This window comes from Alligator sinensis, unplaced genomic scaffold (assembly GCF_000455745.1).
Source record: "Alligator sinensis unplaced genomic scaffold, ASM45574v1 scaffold661_1, whole genome shotgun sequence".
In the NCBI taxonomy this organism is placed as follows: Eukaryota; Metazoa; Chordata; order Crocodylia; family Alligatoridae; genus Alligator; species Alligator sinensis.
In genome coordinates, this window is record NW_005842749.1 from 643,792 (window position 1) to 662,892 (window position 19,101).

Genomic DNA, 19,101 nt, shown 5'->3' on the forward strand with positions numbered 1-19,101 from the left:
CCGCTCTAATTAAAGTGCTGCCCCTCCCACCACCTCCAGAGCACATGTAAAAGTGCCCATACAATTTACACCTCTATTCAGAGATGGAGAACTGACACAGAGAAATTAAGCACTTGAGATAATGTAACACTACATCCATCTGGAAGCCAGAATCCTACTGGCTTCCAATAAAATACAGGCTTTTATGTCATTTAGATTCTTTTGAAAATATTTAATTTAAACTACATGAGATGGATCTCCTGAGTCCTAGTCCAGGTTCTTAACCTCCAATAGAATAACATGCAAATACAGAAGTCCTAGCATTTGCACCCACAAACCTCCCTGGCCACAGTGGTACAAATGCAATTGTGAGCTGATTCATTGTGCATTCAGATGTTACATTATTAAAAGCACATGCACAGTAATTTGCCTGGGTGAATACATAAGGAAAAGCAAATAATTATTCCACTGTATGTTTCAAAAAACATTTTCTTATACGACAAACATAATGCTGAAGTCTCAGCAGATTTTGCTAACGTTCTCCACTGATTTCCATTTCTTCTGATCAAACAAATCAAAAAACATGAAAATTAGATGAGTAAATCCTGCTTCACAAACCCAGGCTGGGATTTGAATTATTTAGAGGTTTTTCCCAGCTACATTTCATGTACTGAGATTTCTGGAAGAGTGCTTTGGATTGTAATGTGCAAGAGACAGGCTAAAGCCTTAGAAGTCTGTACACCATGCCATTGTAAATTGGTCCAATTACACATACAGAGATTTATTACAGTTTTAAGACTTCTTTACAATGCTGTTAGAGATTTTAAAACTGGTTATTAACACCCTTATGCCAGCTTTCATAGAATCTCATGGGGCATATCAGTCAGTTAAATCAAAACAGAAGATAAACATATCATCAACCCTAATGTGGTTATAAAAAACCCACATATAAAATATGAATTTCTAGACGAAAACACCTTCATTTTGCTGAGGTTAAGACTCTGAATACAGGCCAGTGATTAACTGTGAAATTCCTGGAAGGAGCTGGTATGTCAGCTGGGGAGAGCAGGGAAAGCATGAAGTACCTAGGCTAGAGTTTCCACAGGACACCAATAATGTTTATATATCAACAATTTTAGTTGAAACAAGTAATGTATTACTTTTTTACTATCTTATTTTTCCCATGAAGGGAAGATTTGAGCATTTTCCCTAATTTAATAGAAAATAACTACAGGGGAAAATAATCTATATTTTCCAACCAGCTGTTTGGTGAACTAGCCCTGTATAGTCACACGGACAAGCACATAGGATTACAGAAAAGATGGGGTAGTGTCTGCTGCTAGTGTGCTATTTTTTAATCATTAATTTGTAAAGTATTTGTTTTTAGTTATAATAATAAAAAGTCCTTATCGGATTGAATGTATGATGCATTTCTCTTTTAGGGAAACATGGGGAAGACGATGATGCCAGGAGCAGCTACAGGAACTGGAAGATACTATTGGATAAGGAGCAGAGGTGAGCAAAGAATTCATAGTACAGTAATTAATTTATTTCACAAATTCAGCATATTTTCCTGCTTGCAGAATATTCATGATCAGATGCATTTCTTCATGTTTGTAACTGAAAGTCATTCAACAATTTCTGCTCTTTGTACCTTGACTGGGAACAGCTCCCATTAAGTACTTGATACTTGAGCTATATTGGTTACTTGCAACTGTCCAGATACTCTGCATCATACCATTTTTCTTCCTTTACAGTACAATTTTGAATATTAACTCGAGTGAATTTGCTTGTGCAAATTTAAAATTCAGTAACAGTGAGTAATTGAACATAAAACTTTGACATTCACTTGCCATGAATGTCCTTATTTGTAAACCCTGATCATTAGAATATTTGTGAGAATGAACACAAAAAAAAGATGCATGGTTCACCCACTTTTTCAGGAGCGTTAGTCAACAGCACAATAGGGGAATGGAAATGGAGGTCCAAAAAAGATTTATGTTTATTTCAACTTTATTTTTTGGAAAGAATGCTAGTGAAAAATTATCCTAATTCACATTTTAAAGGCAAGAAATGTCTGTGTGTGTTTTAATGAGAAAGCTAAAGTACTCTGCCATTTAAATGTCTATATGAGGCCAAAATATTATGAAAATCTTAAATTGCACATAATTGCCCCTTAAATTGCCCCTAATAAAGCTCTTTGTTCTTTAATTGGGTAACTTCCCAAATAAACCATTTCCCATCTTAGTGCTCAACCTGTGTACTAAATATCACCATTCCAACCCCCAAAAAATCTTCACGTGCATTTTTGGGGTAGAGCTTATCCAAACAGATTTTTTTTTTATTTTCTGTGTAGAAAATTGTCCCTTATTTCCACTGGGCCACTTCAGAGGTTTTTCAGCCAACTCGACTTCTGTGACCATAAGGCTTGGAAACAAGGTGTAGACCACCTTTGACTTAAAAATTTCAAAAAAATATAACTAGCATATATGACCAAAAAATTGTTCAAATTAACTCAGATTTGTTAAAATCTGAACTGGAAAGAAATATTTTTGTCTGTTTGTTTTTGAGGATTTTAGAATGATTAAAATTAGGCTTAGAATTATTTTTCAATGTTCACTATGGACAGCTTACCACAAAAGCAGTGGAAGAATACTCCAGTGTAATTCAGTAACTAAGGACCTAGGAAGAGCTGTTACTAAACTAGTGCTAATTAGTGTTTTGAACATAGCTTGAACTGCATTTCTGGGGACCATTTAAGGAGAAAAAATATTTGATTACTTAAAGATCACACTAAACTATGTTACTATTTAACAGTCGACTCCTTTGAAGTCATAAACCTATAAAAAGACTAAGAATTCAGAAAAAGTAGATTATAATAATTATTTATTGAACCTCATGCACATTTCATGCTACTACTTGAGCCTGGGGTATAAGAGTAATTTGAAATACTTGTTATTAAGTGTGAATTTATAATAGCTTTAGTAAAACATAGAACCATGCTCTATTAGCCTTATTTTAGAGTTAACTAGATAATAGCCATATAATAGCTATATAATAAGGAACATTTTTTTGCTCGCTAGGGGAAGGTTAATTGGCAGTGTCCTCTAGGCTCCACAGTAGCCAGATGGGATGGTTGTACTACCTCTGATTCAGAAGCCCTTTCTTGCAAAGCAATGCAGTACGTTTAAGCACACCATTACAGAGAATGGTGAGTTTGTAAAGCCTGTAGGCACAGCTCAAGATAAATAAATGTGAATGTATGCTTAAGTCTTCTGAAATCAGTGGTTGTCTGTACATTACCAAATGCAGGACTGTGTATAATAGATATCTATGCTAGCACTACATGACCTAGCTAGCACATAGCACAGTGCAGTGGCAAATAGCTTGGTTTTTGGAATTAACTTACGTAATAAACCTAGGCTTCCAGATATGGCTATACTGCTTTGACTTCCAGAGCTAGATCTGCTTCCACAGCCACATGGCATATACCCAAAGAGATTCAAGCAGGTATGTAAGCGCAGTTCTAAGTCAGCTGAAGCACATGCTTAGCACAGGCTTTTCAAGAATCATCACCACCTCAATCACTTGGACACATTTTATACATTGTTTCAGAAAGAGTAATTGAAGTAAAACTTTAGATTCCTTATCAGAAGTGTAACTGGGCATTGGAGTGCACTGGGGGGCAGCTGCACACAGGGGATACTGCTGATGTGGCAGTGACTGGACTGGTAGCACAGCTGCTGCTAGTATTGTGCAATTCCCTCTTCCCCTCCCTCAACCTTTGTTAAACTACTAATCTTTATTTGGGCTCCTTTGGGACTTGTTACACCTTAATTTTAGGCCACTCCTGGAGCTCTTAACCCTTAGACTGTCCATACATTAAAATCTGAAACTAGTTTTAAGCACACTTCAGGCAGCTCTAAATTTTACACCACTCCAGGGAAGGTTTCTCTCTTATTCATGTTACCCAGCTTGTGTTCCATTGATGTGTGGCCGCTCCCCACAGAAAAGCTACTCAAGTTGCAGTCCTACAGTATCCCATGATGCAGTATCCCTCCCCTCCTGTTCTGTGTGGACAAATTTTCTGTCCCCTGAACTCTACTTCCTAGTGGGTAGTTCTGGCACTACCCCCTTCTATCCCTGGAGGGGTGACTTTCCTACCCCCAGGGGTGCAACCCCATGCAAACAGCCTGCAGAACACATTCCAACTCACCATGTCTCAGGACACAGATGGGTCCAGGAGTGGGTCTAGGGTTGGTGGAGGGGAATAAGGTAGGGAGTCAGATTAGGTACCCATGAGTTGGGGGCTTCCTTCCCAGAACAGGGCAGTAACTCCCCCAAAAGTAACTTCCTCACTGCTCCCACCTCCCAGCCAGCCCACAAAGCATGACTAGCAGCCCCCCACACCTCAATCCTAAATCCCAATTTATTAAAACATGAGGCTTTCTTTAATTTACTTCCTCTTTATTTCTTTTTTAAGTTTTTTTTTTTTTTTTTACTTCTTTTTATATTATCCTTCAGTGGCTGACTTCCTCCATTTCACCACACTTCCCCCATCCCCGTTTCCTTTCTACCTCCCATTTCATTACCAACCCCCACTCTTCACCTCCTGGCTTCATGTTCTGCTCCTCTTCCCCCAACCTAGCTCTCTCACATCCTCACCTAGAGCAGGGATAGAAGCCTGTCCTGGCTCACCAGACCTGTAGTGACAACTCACACCAGTAGCTCCTAGCTGGCCCCTAATGGCAAGCCCTCTAGTGGCAAGGCACAGTTGTGCATGTGGGGGACCATCACAGAAGGTTTTTAGTTTTAAGATGTGATTGCTTCAAACTCACGCTAGAGCTAACACCAATCAACAACTGAGTGACTTAAAGTGCAGTGTGTAACAAGGCCTGTTGTTTCTCACACTAAAAACTTCATATGAGAATAAGAAACAACATGAAATGGACCTAGATTAAATTTTCTAGCAAGACAAAATTTTGTTAAGAAAAAAGGCTGGTTCACAGAGACTGTCTTCCTTCAGAACATCTGCAATTCAATGCCCTTTCACCAAAGCCAGCAAAGATTTCTACTAGAATTCTTACTGGATTCCTAGAGGGTGTAATCTGCAATCACAGGTCCTGAACGCTATGGAGTCTGGCGATCTGGGGACATTTCCTGGAAGGTTCATCCCATAGCCAGGGACTTTGAGAGCTCCCTTCAGCTCTCAGGAAACTTAACATTTTTGCTCATTTCACTGCTGCTTTTTCTCAGTTTCATTGCAAATAATGTTAATTTCATCAGTGAAGTAAAGAATTTGGGATTTCTTTTCCAAATCATGCAAAACATTTCAAAAATCCTGTTTCAGTTTGACTTTTACTGAACAAAAACATGACAGCCATCAAATTTGGTTTTTAGCAGCATCAATAACCCCCTCCTCATCCTTCACTCTTACACCTCAAGATTTCCTACACTTGGATCGGTACACATAATAGACATCTATGTAGATGATTGAAAGTTAGGCTGAGTGTCCTCTAGTACTCTCAGGTCAGAGTAGGCAGGCCAGAACAAGTGCAAAGACAAGGGTAAAAATCAGCTTCTATTATAGGCTACCAAGTACTGGGAAGCCAGCTGGGATAAAGTGTTACATCTCAGTCATGATGGCTCTTGAAGTTACTCTGCAATGGTGCAATTAACACACTACCCCTTATATAAAGCCATTCCTAAAACACAATCTAGGTCTTCATCAGTGCTTGCTAAAGGCTTAACAATATGCATGTAAACCAAGATTTCCTTCTCTTGGTTGTTCTTGGGTATTTGATTTAGTTTTGTTTACTCTTCTTTCATTGTATGTGTTTCCTGATTGTGCGTATCAAATTGGAAAAAAAAAAATCTTAAACCACCAAGGAAATTCATCAGTAAGGCTGATCTGCAATATTTATATACCACAGAATACAGTAACAGTTAAATCCACTGATCAGATCTGCAGGGTAAGTCTCAGATAAGTGGCAGAAATGTATGACGATCTTGGCTGCAATGCAGAAATATTGATCCCCTGAATGTTCCCATACTCCAAATTATATTTTATGCTACTTCCCCACCAACACTTTTGCAGTGCCTAAAACACATTTATATATTCATTTATTTAGATTATATCAGCTTCCACCACTAAAAGTACATGGCTATTTTATACTATCTCACTGAAAGAAAAAAATGGAAGCTTTTCATCTTAAAAAAAATCTTAACAACAAAAAGCCTAGCACAATAACAAAGCAAGAAAAAAAAATGAGTCTGCTCCTATGGGAAAATCAGAATAGGATTTCAACATATTTATATGAAAATTGCACAAACTACTATGAATGCCAACTTATTTTGCTTCCACAAGTGGGTAGTGCTTGGGAAAGATGAACAACTTACTTTCTTCCAATCAATACATTTCTTGTTAGCTCTGAAAATAAACTTGTTTTATAGTTTGAACTTCAGAGTACCTCAAGTTCTATTTCTTTCGGCTTCAGCTGACATTGGACTTGGTACCTTATAAGATGGGGCTTTTATAAAGACTAAGGTGACAAGTTCCGTGGAGTATTGAGCATTCTAAACTGATCTCAATTTCAAATGGAGTTTGAGACACTGTGGGCGTGTATATACGCCTAATTAAAGTGAAGCAATAAACTGAGGAGCTTATTGCTCCTGAATGTACTGCTGTCAGCAGCATTGTATGACTGTGCGCCCAGGACTGCAGCACATTAAGTCAGGTCAGAGCAGTCCCAGCTGGCTGGAGGGCCGGGGGAAAGCATGCAAGCCCGGGCCAGCTCCCCTGGCTCAACATGCTGTGCAGGGACTGGCTGGGACATGAGGATGATTCAGTGTGGGGCTAGCTGGCAGCTAGTCTCCATACTGAAGCATCCTCATGCCCCAGGCAGTCAGGGCAGTGTCTATGTGTCTGCTGCTGCAAAATGAAAAAGTCCACAGCAGGATAGTACTTGTATTTACATGTACTACCCTGCTGCAAAGTTATTTCACTCCAGCCTAATAGGATCACATAAGAGTTGTACAACATTTACTGAGGAGATAAGTAATCAACTCTGCAGTAAACGTCTCGTGTAGACACACCCTGTATATTGCAAGAAGAGGCTTCAGCACAATAGGGGATCAAGACTTAAGCTTTAAATCTTGATGAGAAGATTTTAATAGTGTCGCTACTGGACACACTTAATCAACAGAGGAAGGGGTATCAGGTCTAGAGCAACATCTTGTGTTTTGAGCATCTGCATAATATACATATAATACAATCATAGAGAATTAGAGTTGGAAGGGACCTCAGGAGGTCATCTAGTCCAATCCCCCATGCGAAGCCCTTACTAAATCATCCCAACCAAGGCTTTTTCTACCTAGGTCTTAAAATCCTCTAAGGATGGGTATTCTACCATCTCTCTGGGTAGCCTGTTCCAGTGCTCTACTACCTTCCTAGTGAAAACATTTTTCTTAATATCCAACCTAAACCTCCCTTGCTGCAGCTTGAGATGATTGGTCTTTGTTCTGTCATCTGTTACCACTGAGAACAGTCTAGCTCCATCCTCTTTGAAACCACCCTTCAGGTAGTTGAAGGCTACTATTAAATCCCCGCTCAGTCTTTTCTTCTCCAGACTAAATAAGCTCAGTTCCCTCAGCCTCTCCTCAGAAGGCATGTGCCCCAGACTCCTAGCCATTTTTGTTGCCCTCCACTGGACTCTCTCCAGTTCATCCAGATCCTTTCTGTAGTGACGGGCCCAAAACTGGACATAATACTCCAGATGTGGCCTCACCAGTTCTGAATAGAGAGGAAGAATCGCTTCCCTCAATCTGCTGTCCAGTAGGCCATTAGCCTTTATTACAATAAGGCCACATTATTGGCTCATTTTCAGCTTACTGTCCACAGTAACAACCAGGTCCTTTTTTACAGAGCTGCTGCTTAACCAGTTGGTCCCCAGCCTGACCAGGTGCATATAATTGTTCTGTCCTAAGTGCAGAACTTTGCACTTCTCCTTATTAAACCTCATGAGATTTCGTTTGGCCCAATTGTCCAATTTGTCTAGGTCAGTCTGAATTCTAGCCCTACCCTCCAGTGTATCTACTACTCACTCAGCTTGGTGTCATCCGCAAACTTGCTGAGGGTGCACTCCATCCCATCTTCCAGCTCATTGATGAAGATATTGCATGAAACTGGCCATAGGACCAACCCCTAGGGCATTCCACTTGACACCAGCTGCCAACTACTCACTGAGCCATTGATTACTACTCTCTGAGACCAATGATCCAGCCAGTTTTCTATCTACCTTACCATCCATTCATCCACCCTCTACTTCCTTAGCTTGCTTGTGAGAATGTTGTAGGAGAGCATTTCAAAATCCTTGCTAAAATCAACTGCTCTTCCAGCATCCACAGAACCAGCCGTTTCATCATAGAAGGCAACCAGGTTGATCAGGCATGACTTGCCCTTGGTGACCTTGGTGAATCCATGTTGACTGTTCATAGTCACCTTATCCCCTTCCAAGTGCTTAGAAATGGATTGCCTGAAGACCTGCTCCATGATTTTTCCAGGACCTCTCGCAATCACCACGAGTTTTTAAAGATGATGGCCAGCAACTCTGCATTCACATCAGCCAACTCCTCAACACCCTTAGGTGCATCCCATCTGGCCCCATGAACTTATACACAGCTAGCTTTTCTAAATAGTCCTGAATCTGTTCTTTTGCCACTGTTAGCTGCTTACCTCCATCCTAAACTGTGCTGCCAGGTGCAGTAGTCTTAGAGCTGAACTTGCCTGTGGAGACTGAGGTGGCAATGATATCAAGTACTTTTCTGCATCCTCTGTCACTAGGTTATGTACCCAATTTAGTAAGGGACCTACACTTTCCCTGATCTTTCTCTTGTTGATGACATATTTGTAGAAACCCTTCTTGTTACCCTTCATGTCCCTTGCTACCTGCAACTCCAATTGCACTTTGGCCTCCTTGATTTCATCCCTGCATACATGAGCAATACTCTTAAATTCCTGCCTAGTCATTTGTCCAAGTTTCCACTTCTTGTAAACTTCCTTTTTTTGTTTTAGTTTTCTGAAGAGTTCTCTGCTAAGCCAATCTGCTCTTTTGTCATACTCACTAGTCTTTCTGAGTACTGGTATGGTTCGTTCCTGCACCCTCAGTAAGGTTTCTCTAAAGTACAGCCAGCTCTCCTGGACCCCTTTCCCCCTCCAACTGTCCCAGGGAATCTTGTCATCAGGTCCCTGAGGGAGTCCAAGTCTGCTTTTCTGAAGTCCAGGGTCCATACTATGCTGCTCTCCTTCTTCCCTTCCCTCAGGATCCTGAAGTCAGCCATCTCATGGTCACTGCTGCCCAGGTTGCCATCCACTACTACATTTCCTAAATGCTGTCTCTCATTTTGCCATTTTAAATAGGTGGAAGCTTTGACTCATAGACTGAGCTTGGAAACATCTTTTTTTCCCTGCCAATCCCACAGTAATGTGAAGGAAAACTGAAAACTTGAAGCAGCACAGTTCTTACATCATGTCACACATTTCCCAGATTTTCTAAGAAGCTCCTGGGCCAGGCAAAGGTGGACTTGATCTTTCAACCTATACCTGTGGCTATACTGAATTAAACTGTCTATATTAGACTCCTCACAGTTTGAGATCTATTAGGGGGTGGAATGAGCTTTAGAATAAACCCTCATAGCTGAAGGACCCCTAGAGAACAAGGATCTAAAACGTGTGTTTTCAAAGAGACCCACCATGTTCCAGCAAAACCTATGCTTCATAGCCACCCTAAGCTTACCAGTGGAGAGGAAGGATAGACATAACTTGCAATAATATGGCTTCTATCTCATGTTTGTTCCTGGTCTGCATATTCTCTACCTACTTTCTTTATGGGGACCCAAGGGAGTTCAGTGATTTTCAAACAAGGGGTTTACATCAAGGGGTCAGTTGTGAACAGAGAGGGCCAGCAAGAATAAAGACAAAGCCCTTAGTGTGAAGGCTCAGAAGTTTTGTGACATTCAACTAGAATTTTCTGTGCTAGTTGTACAAGTTCTAAACTTCCAGTTGCTTTTGTTGTTTTATTCAAAATAAAGACAAAAGAAAAAAAAACCCTTTACCATAGATGTGTGACATGTATAACTATATATTGTGAAACATGCCACATACCTTTGTTCCAGCTCTTTTACTTAAAATCTCTCATGCTGCAAGCAATTAATGGCATGATGTTGCTTTGGCAACACATTGTAGCTTTACTAACTAATTGACAGTGATACTGTTACACGATAAATTGATTTCTCTTAGATTTAGGTGATAAGAAGGAACGGGGATTACATTAACTTTAATGCTGGAACAATGCAATGATGCTTTACATCTCCTCCCCTCCTTCCCTCCACTCCCCTCCTCATGCATCTAGTTACAGTGCTCAAAATAAGCTATTTCATATTATAAGCACAGGGAAAATCCTATAGTGTATACCAAATGTCAATATATAGGAACCTGGAAAAGAAGTCTTTTTAATTATTGAGTATATTTGTTGTATAACTATGAAAAAGGTATAGAATTTAATACCCCATGCTGTGCTTTTGCTTAATTTACAATACTAGCATGTAATCAGGATAGATCAGATTTTGATTCTTTTACTTATTCTGACTAGCACTTTCTTTTATGAACAAGTATATTGATTTTAATGGAACTTCTCAGAATGAATAAAGATATCAGAATGTGATTATAAACATCTCAAATGAGCTTTGTTACAGTAAATCATAGAATCAGGGACAAGTAGGGCTGGAAGGAACCAACCCCTGCCTGAGGCAGGACCATTCCTACCCATTTCATATAAACCTTTCTATAATCTATAACAAAAACTATGTGGGTGACTTTAACACACAACCACAAGGCATAACACCCTAACTTGCCATAGGTGAAGTAGGGGGGGCAATGGCAGCTAGTGTCCTGCTGCTTGCAAGCATTGTTAAAATATACCTTAGAGATCCAAGGAAGAAAGCCATGCCCTCTGCTACAGAGAAAGGCAAAATCCCTACAGTCCATAGCAGGGGTGGGTAAAATACATCTTGTAGGATGAATCCATCACGTCATTCTGTCCAGCCCACAGGACTCCTAAAACATTTAGAAAAATCTATATTTATCTGCTCCTGGCTGTCTGTCAAAGATGACAGGAGCCAGGGCAGTAGGACCCTGGGGGAGCTGGCAGAAGCCAGCAACAAGGCCAGCCCAGTCCCACCCCACTCCCTACCGCCTTTCCACCCTGCACCCTCCCTCCCCCACAACCAGAAGTCTCTGTCTGTCACAGTTTTCAGGCTGCTCCAGCACCACGTGGCTGCATCACTGGACCTTGGGAGCACAAGGCCCACACCGGTACCCCAGGCCCAGGAGCAGAACGGAGGGAGGGTGAGACAGAGAGAGAGATCAATAAGGGAGGAAGAGGGGTGTGTGTGTGTGTGTGTGAGAGAGAGAGAGAGTCTGTGTGTGTGTGTGTGTGTGTGTGTGTGTGTGTGTGTGTGTATGTGTGTGCACGCTCGCAGTGAGGGATGGGGAGAGAGAGAGAGAGAAAGAGTATGTATGCTTGTGTTCATAGGGTTAGTCCCACATGCACATTGCACAATACACATTCACCCACACCCCCTTTGCACTGCCACACACATACCCCCACACCACTCCCCACAAACCCCAAATCCAGCCACACCCCACATATCCACATACACACCCACATGCTCCCTCACCCCACACTCACATTCTTACCCTCCCCCACATCCCATATATCCCCACACTAACAGCACCCACAAACTTATTCTCATGCCCCCACCCCCCACAATACAGAAGAGTAAGACTTCATTTTAAACTATTGGGCCGTCACCTCTATGTACACTACACAAACACATGTAAATCAATGCAAAAATATTTTTTAAATTAAATTAATATCATAGATGTTTGATTTTTAGAATATAATTTGGTATATTTTTGGTTCTGAGATAGCAAAACCCCTTGCTGAAGAGGGTATTTCTGGGGGCAAGGGGAGGGACTTCTGGTGGCAATGGTCGGGGGCTAGGGGGTGGCACTTCAGGTCACAAAATGGGGAACACGGGGCGGGGCACCTGTCAAGAAGTGGGGCTACCAATGCAGCCCTCAACAGTGTGGCAAAACTCAGTAATTGGCCCTTGGCCCAAAATAATTGCCCACCCCTGGTCCATAGCAATCTGACCATGGGGTTAAATTCCTTTCTGAGCCCAAGTGTGGCAATTGGTCTGATCCCAAGTGGAGATGCAAAACCTTCTAGCCATAAAATCTCTGGGTTTTAGGTCCAGCAAGAGCACTGACACACCTCAGTCAAAATCCCCAGCCTTGGCTTTAGCCAACAACCATTGCTTCTAAGGCAGGAAAAAAAAAATCAAACAAAAAACAAAAAACCCTGACACATGGAGGAACAGGAGAGGTGGGGGGAATCCTTTCTGCCCAATGTGGCAACCAGCAAAGTCCAGAAGCATGGGAAATATCCATAACATAGTATAGGCATAGGTACTCCTATATTACCACCACCTATGCTTAGCCAACCTCGTTTTGAAGAAGCTTTTTCCTGATATACAATCTAAACCTGCTTTGTTGCAACTTCAAGGTGCTGGTCTGCATTCTTCTACTCGCAGCAAGACAGAAAAGGTATTTTCTCTATAGCAGCCCTTCAGATATTTGAAGACACATATCATGCCCCCTCTAAAGCAACTTTTCCACAAGCTAAACATGTCTACTTCCATTAATCTGTCCTCATATGGCTTGCCTTCCAAACCTTTCAGTATTTCTGTTGCCTGCAACTGGATCCTTTCTAACTTCAAGTCCTTTTTAAAATGTGGGGTCCTAAACTGCAAACAGTACTATAGTTGAGGCCTAACCTTAAGGTAGATTATAGAGAGGATGGAGATGGGTTTTCTGTGGCTATAGGAGATAGAACTAGAAGCAGTGACCTCAAGCTATATCTTGGGACATTAGGTTGGAGATGAGCTGAAACTTTCTGACTATGAGGGTGATCAATTGGAACAGGATACATAGAAAAAGTTTTCATGTTTGAAAACTATAAAAAGCAGTTTAAACAAACAGTTGGCTGGGATGGTTCAGTCAGGAATTATCCTATTTTGGCCAGGGGGTGGACAAGATGACCTTGTGAGGTGCATTCCAGCCCTCCTTTCATAGGATCCTAACCAGTGCCAAATAAAGAGGTACTAATGCCTCCTGTGATGTACATCTAACACTTCTTCTATTGATGCAGTCCAAAACTCATTAACCTTTTGTGCACCTGTATTACACTGCAGAATCAACTGAGTCTATAATCTACCAAGACACCTAGACCTTCTCCATAGTGCTGCCATACAGCCAGTTGTCACCCATTTTGCATGTGGGTTTTTGATTATTCTTGCATTCATCAGCATTGAGCTTCATACTATTGGCTCCAGCCCAGCTGTCTAACCTGTTGAGATCTTTCTGAATTGTATTCCTATCCTCCAGTGTGTTTTCAATCCTTTTCAGATTTGTGTCATCTGCAAATTTGCTCAAGAAGCAGGCTAATGTAGCATGCAAATCATTAACAAACACATTAAATAGTATTGAAGCCAGAACAAATTCCTGTAGGAGTCTCCTTGAAATCTCCTGCCATTATGTCATGGCTCCATTTATAATCACCATTTCTTGTGGCTGTTCATCTAGTTGTTTATAGTAGATTATAGTACTTTATAGTAGTTTTGTCTGTACCACCTTTCTCCAAGTTGTTTATGAGAAGGTAATTTGGGACACTGTCGAAAGCCTTGCTGAAGTCCAGATAGATCATATCCATTACACTTTTAACAGTATAAGTAATTGGAAAAACCACACACAAACCATCACACAAAATCAGTCTATACCTATAACAAAAGAGATGTTCAGCACACATAGACTGGTTTAAAAATGGCAGGACCCAGTTTAAGATTTGCACCTTCACCCAAGGGCAAATGTGTGTTCTGTTCACTAATAATCTAAGCTATGCCACTTACAGAAAACCATGTAACTTAGATAGATTCTGCCTTGGGCTTTTGAATGTCTTCACCTAGTCTTAGAGAAGGGCACTATGTTGGCCCTTTTCCAGTCCTCTGGTACTTCACCCGTGTCCCATGACTTCATAAATATTATTGCCAAGGGCTCTGAGATCTCCTCTTCCAGTTATTTATTACAGGGGTGGGCAATTATTTCATCTGGAGGGCTGCTTAATGAGCTTCGTTGAGTTGCCAAGGGCTACAAGGTTAGTCCCACCCCTTGAAAGGTGCGTTGCCCCTAATTGCCATCTTGGGACCAGAAGTCCCATCTAATCCTTGACCTTTGCCACTGAAAATCCCTCCTATTGTCCCCCGGAAGTACTCTATTTGGGAAGGGAGAGTTGCTGTCCTGGAACCAGAAATAAACCAAATCAGACACTAAAAGTCAAGCACCTATTATAGCATATTTTAATTTTATTACAAAAAGTATTTTTGTCATGATTTGTATTTGTGTACTGTATATAGAGGTGATTGCATAATAACTCAAAAAGAATGTCTTACTTTTGTATATTGTGTGGGGGGAGTGTGGGGGTGGTTGGGGGTTTGTGAGGGGGTGTGGCTATATGTGTAGGGGGCATAGGGTATGTTGGGGATGTATATGTTGAGCGGTTGCAGGGGCAGGGTGTGGGTGTGTGGGGTTTGTGGGGTGTGAGGGAGGGTGTGGGCACACCCTACATACTCTCCCCCATGACGCACAGCCCCCCACCAGCTGCAACAGCAGCAAGAGGCGGGGGGTGCTTATGGCCCGTGCAGGTGCTGCCACCTGATGGCACATGGTTCGAACCAGGGCTGCACATGCCAGCAAGGAGTGCAGCCTGGACAGCCCACCTCTATTATGAGGTGGCTCCATGTTGTGCACATGTAGCTCCTGGGACCTGCATGGCATGGAGCAGCAAAGGCAGCCGGCTCCATCACATGGGGCTTCCCAAAGTGGCGCGGAGCTGCACATGCGTCACATGGAGCCCCCTCATGATAGAGGTGGGCCATTCAGGCTGTGCTCCTTGCTGCCATCGCAGCAATGGCCATGTGCCACGGGGCAGCAGCGCCTGCGTAGGCTACAAGTGCCCCGAGCATCCCCGCCTCTTGCTGCTGCTGCCAGCACATGTGCCCACACATCACCCTCACACCCACACCCTCCCCACTCATGCTCCATACTTCCGCTGCCCCCCTGGGCATGGGATCCATGCTGCCGCAAGCCCCAGTCCTATGCTCTGTGCTCCTGCCCAGTTGCAGCTCCTCCCACTCTCGCTGCTTCCCTATCTGCTGCCCAAGTGAACAAGATGCTGGAGAGGCTGATCAGGTCCCCAGCGACTGCATCAGTGGCAATAGCAACCCTGCCTGGAAGCTGCATGGTGGCTGGGCTATGCTCTTCTGCCCACAAGGGTGGAAGCAAAACATGTGGGCTTGGCTGGTTCCAATTAGTTGGTGGGCACCTGCAGGCTGGATGAAATGGCCTGGGAGGCCAGATATGGCCCGCAGGCCATATTTTGCCTACTTTTGCTTTAGTGCCTTGGGATGAGGTTCGCCAAGTCCTGGTGACTTCAGTTCATTCAGATGCATCAAAAGCTCTCTGATCTTTCTTTTGTAATTTGATCCCTCAGCTTGTCCCCTTACCTACCCAAATTATCCTTGTTAGCTGTCTGGTTGTAGCCTGGGATTTTTCTGAAGACTGAGGCAAAGCAGGTGCTAAGTAGCTCTGCCTTCTTTGCATCTTCTCTTAAGAATTCACCTTGGCTATTTAACAGTGGTCACTTTCCTTCGTCTTCTTTTACCTTTGCCTTCATGATTTTTTCTGTGCAAGTTCTTGCTATATAAAGTTTTTATAACTATATTTTCTCCAATAGATTAAAGAATGCTGACTCTGCTGTACCTTATTGCTTTAAAAATTCAGGATCAAATTAAGTCTATACTCTTTAAAAGTATATTCTACTACTCTTCCTAATAGTTTCCTGTCCTGCTCCTTAGCATGTAGAGTATCAAATCTTTCTGCATCAAGATCAAGATGCAGACTTACTTTATTTCACTATAAAGTTATAAGATGCTCACCATAGGTGTGTATACTAAAAAGGTACTGAAAGGTGTGTCATAACCCTTCCACTGTACGATTATTTACAGTATTATTACATGAATATTAGTGGACAGATCTACACAAGATGCTTCAAACACATTAAACTAATTCTACTGCACATTAGCACAGCAGGGAAAGCCCATGCTAATGCACAGTAGATTTAGTCTTATGCGCATTAACATCACTAAAAGACTGTTCATCTGCACTAATGTGTAGTAGCACTGATTATGGTGCATTAAGTTAGAACCTGTCAGTACAGGTACTAAACCTAATGTGCCATAATCACGGCACATTAATGAACATGTAGACACACTCAGTTAGAGAAAATCTACTCTTTATTGGATGAGAAATACATTTTCTATATACCTCACAAATACATCTCTTGTGATTACAAATTGGTAATTGAACCATGGGGCAAGACTGTTCCTGGATACACAGTAGTGGTGTTGAACCTACGAAACAGCAGCAGATTACTCAATACATTTCTTCAGTACTTTGTTTTACATTCAAATATTCGAAGGAACTTTATTTTTGCACCTCATTTAAATTCAATGTTTTCCAAACAAAAAGTTTGGGGAGGGGGGCAGGGGGGAGAGGGGGATGGAAAGGGAATGCAGTGGTATTTTTTTGTTTACTCTTAGCATATTTTAAAGACTAGTAAATACTTGGTTGCTAACATATTGTAGTAGACAAGTCTTGCCTCAGAGGTTGATTACTTTTATTGATTAACACTACAGTTGATTCACTGGCCAAGCCTGCCTTGGAGAATGCGTGATTTGGAATAAGGTCAAGCTTGTTGAAAAACACTTGCCAAACTGTGCCCATTAAAGCGGATCAGAGAGGAAGTAGCTTCACTTGTGGTTGTGTAAAGCTGAAACTACTTTTCAGTGACCAAAAAAAAGATGACAGACTTAGGTTTTATGGGATTATTTTATTTAAAAAAAGCAATCAAAGTTAAAATAGAATTGTAACAACTACCAATGCTTAAAGGTTTGCTTTTACCAAGGTAAAATCTGAAGCAATACCCTTTCATCATTTATTTGCCACTGGCCAAATAAACATATGTCCTAGTAACTACAATTCTTACTACTAGGAAACCATTTAAAAAAAAAAACAAAAAAACCCCCTAAAGTAACCCCCCCAAAACCCCGAACCACCAATAAGTACATTGTATCATGGCTCAATTTTTTTTCTTTGTTCAAAAAAACAACACATATAATTGTAATTTTTCTTACCAATATTAAAATGGTACAGCAAAAGAACAGATTTTCTTTAGTACACTTGGGACTACAGTAGGTCTCTGTTTAATGTTAGCATAAGGGCAGACTACACAGCAAAACGATACATGGTTGTTTTCCGACACGGATGCACTGAATAGCATGGGTGACTACAGGGTTGTTCATTGTAAATAAATACCTTTTAAAAGATTACAATACTTGAACAACAAGGTTTTCACTGCAGCAAGCCAGATCTTACTGAACAATACAATGGAGCCATCTTAAGGAAATACCTGTGAAGAAGTAAAGCTTGAAAGAAAAAAATAATGCTTCCTGTGCATCAAGAATAATAAGATTAAAAAAAAATCTTGTATTTTTCTTTTACTGAAATAATCTACCAAAACTACTGTATTCCCTATCAAACTGCATAAGAGTAATTTGCCATTAATAACCTTTTTGCTTCAAGTACAAAATGTTACTGTTGGCCTAGTTATTCGACTTTTATAATATTTATCCCATTGTAATCAGTTGTTATATTTTCTAATTACTTTAATCCTCACTGAGCATTGCCTTTTATTATAAAAGATAGGAGTAGCTTTTGTTTTCTACCCCCCACCCCTTGCTTCCACACACATTCTTATTTTATAATTTTGTTTGATATTAACAAAAACAAACGCATTTGTCGGAATATCCTAAAATGATTTGATAGATAACAGGGAGACACAAGCTTCCATGTCTAGATGAAATTGCACTGATTTAGTTTAGTGAAATAATTTCAAACTCCTGTGACGGCACACTTATTTTTAATCTTGATTGAGTTTATTTCAGTTTAAAGTGAGCCTAAATAAGACATTTCTATTGAAAAGTATGCCCATGAAGGGATGTGCATTGATTTAATTAAATCAGATCTTTTAAAAAATAAATGTGAACATTTCAATTTCCTCATCCAGACAAAGCCTAACAGTAGCCACTTTTAAGATCAGCCTTAACTCCCAGGCAGGTGTACCCACTCATTTCTAAGATTGTGAGGGTAGGATGCCATACACAGCATAGCATTTGCTTCAGGCTATTTTTTCTGTTGTGTTTGACACTTCCCAAAATGCTTCTAGAGCCACAGGGGTCAGGGAGAGTGCAAGTAATGTCTTGAGGCTCCCTTCACATAATTGTTACAGAAGCACCTGTAGGCTCCAACTATAGATCAAGGTCTTGTTGTGCTAGACTCTCAATACACACACAATGAAAGGGACAGTTCGTGCTCAGAGAAGTTTATAATCTATGTATAAATAAGACTTGAATTACTTACTTACTCATTATTTTAATATTTTCTTACACCTCTCTCTTCCTTATAATATACATTTACTTAAAAGGACTTCATTGCATTTCTCTGTTTTGATTGGATGCACAGCTATCTCTGTAATTTGGCTAAATGGCTTCCACTGCATAGTGTTTTAAGATACTCTTCCAGTTCAATTTTCTTTTTATGTACTTTTATTTGAAGGCACAACTCATCCCACTTTGCTCACAACCAAAATATTGGGTTGTCAAGAAGCGCTGAGAAAGCCCAGTACCACACATAAGTACTCTGTACCTTGCAGAATTGGTCTTCATTAGAGGCCTTAGAGGTATATGTAGCTCCACCAAGTTATGAAGCCTTTTAGGAGCCACTGCCACAGGAATGAAACTGAGCTCCATATTTAACAGTGGTGCCTGGATCCTGATTAATTTTTCAGTTCTACCTATCTGCTTACACATGCTCATACGATATGCAGT